This window comes from Petromyzon marinus, unplaced genomic scaffold, assembly GCF_048934315.1.
Source record: "Petromyzon marinus isolate PM22_M1 ecotype Great Lakes invasive population unplaced genomic scaffold, UKy_Petmar_22M1.pri1.0 PM_G_Scaffold_55, whole genome shotgun sequence".
Lineage (NCBI taxonomy): Eukaryota > Metazoa > Chordata > Hyperoartia > Petromyzontiformes > Petromyzontidae > Petromyzon > Petromyzon marinus.
The window spans coordinates 922501-925000 of NW_027423008.1; positions in this window are offsets into that span (position 1 = coordinate 922501).

A 2500-nucleotide genomic window follows, 5' to 3' on the forward strand; every position below is an offset into this window, starting at 1 on the left:
CACGGGGCTGTTAGGGTGGCACAGAAATCCCTCGGAATGGGAAAACGGGTCATTTTCGTGTTGCCACATTGCATGCGAACGGCATGAAACTTCCAGAGGCATTTGCAGCAGGAATGCATGTGCAGTCAAAAAAGTGAATATTTTTCACGGATAGACCCCGTGAAACGCTAGAAATTGGCGGCGATGTCTCTCTTGTGGCTCACGGGGCTGTTAGGGTGGCACAGAAATCCCTCGGAATGGGAAAACGGGTCATTTTCGTGTCGCCACATTGCATGCGAACCGCACGAAACTTCCAGAGGCATTTGCAGCAGAAATGCATGTGCAGTCAAAAAATTGAATATTTTTCACGGATAGACCCCGTGAAACGCTAGAAATTGGCGGGGATGTGTCTCTTGTGGCTCACGGGGCTGTTAGGGTGGCACAGAAATCCCTCGGAATGGGAAAAAACGGGTCATTTTCGTGTCGCCACATTGCATGCGAACCGCATGAAACTTCCAGAGGCATTTGCAGCAGGAATGCATGTGCACTCAAAAAATGTGATATTTTTCACGGAGAGACCCCGTGAAACGCTAGAAGTGGGCGGGGATGTCTCTCTTGTGGCTCACGGGGCTGTTAGGGTGGCACAGAAATCCCTCGGAATGGGAAAACGGGTCATTTTCGTGTCGCCACATTGCATACGAACCGCATGAAACTTCCAGAGGCATTTGCAGCAGGAATGCATGTGCACTCAAAAAAGTGAATATTTCTCACGGATAGACCCCGTGATACGCTAGAAATTGGCGGGGATGTCTCTCTTGTGGCTCACGGGGCTGTTAGGGTGGCACAGAAATCCCTCGGAATGGGAAAACGGGTCATTTTCGTGTCGCCACATTGCATGCGAACCGCATGCAACTTCCAGAGGCATTTGCAGCAGAAATGCATGTGCAGTCAAAAATTTTTTGATATTTTTCACGGATAGACCCCGTGAAACGCTAGAAATTGGCGGGGATGTGTCTCTTGTGGCTCACGGGGCTGTTCGGGTCGCACAGAAATCCCTGGGAATGGGAAAACGGGTCATTTTCGTGTTGCCACATTGCGTACGAACCGCATGAAACTTCCAGAGGCATTTGCAGCAGGAATGCATGTGCACTCAAAAACTTCTATATGTTTCACGGATAGACCCCGTGAAACGCTAGAAATTGGCGGGGATGTGTCTCTTGTGGCTCACGGGGCTGTTAGGGTGGCACAGAACTCCCTCGGAATGGGAAAAGGGGTCATTTTCGTGTTGCCACATTGCATAGGAACGCCATGAAACTTCCAGAGGCATTTGCAGCAGAAAGGCACGTGCACTCAAAAATTTTAATATTTTTCACGCATAGACCCCGTCAAACGCTAGAAGTTGGCGGGGATGTCTCTCTTGTGGCTCACGGGGCTGTTAGGGTCGCACAGAAATGCCTCGGAATGGGAAAACGGGTCATTTTTGTGTGGCCACATTGCATAGGAACGGCATGAAACTTCCAGAGGCATTTGCAGCAGGAATGCATGTGCACTCAAAAACGTCTATATTTTTCACGGATAGACCCCGTGAAACGCTATAAATTGGCGGGGATGTCTCTCTTGTGGCTCACGGGCGCTGTTAGTTAGGGTCGCACAGAAATCCCTCGGAATGGGAAAAGGGGTCATTTTCGTGTTGCCACATTGCGTACGAACGGCATGAAACTTCCAGAGGCATCTGCAGCAGAAATGCATGTGCACTCAAAAACGTCTATATTTTTCACGGATAGACCCCGTGAAACGCTAGAAATTGGCGGGGATGTGTCTCTTGTGGCTCACGGGGCTGTTAGGGTCGCACAGAAATCCCTCGGAATGGGAAAACGGGTCATTTTCGTGTTGCCACAATTGGCATACGAACGGCATGAAACTTCCAGAGGCATTTGCAGCAGAAATGCATGTGCACTCAAAAACGTGAATATTTTTTCACGGATAGACCCCGTCAAACGCTCGAATTTGGCGGGGATGTTTCTCTTGTGGGTCACGGGGCTGTTCGGCTCGCACAGAACTCCCTTGGTCCACCTGATTCGTGCATACAGGCAGCAACTAAAACTCTGTAAACCTGCTGTGAGGACATCTAAACAGTGGACCAGTGAGGCTGTGGAAGATTTGCGGGCGTGCTTAGACTGTACTGACTGGGATATGTTCACGACTGCTACCAATAGTCTGGATGAACTCACAGAGGCTGTGTACATCAGCTTCTGTGAGGACTGCTGTATCCCAACACGTACCAGGGTGAACTTTAACAACAACAAGCCCTGGTTCTCAGCAAAGCTCAAAAGGTTGAGGTTGGAGAAGGAGGAAGCGTTTAGGAGTGGGGATAGAGACAGATTCAAGGAGTCGAAGAACAGGTTTAGCAAAGCGGTGAGAGAGGCTAAACGACTGTACTCAGAGACACTAAAACACCAGTTCTCTACTAACGACGCTGCTTCTGTCTGCCAAAGGGCTCAGGCACATCACCAACTACAAA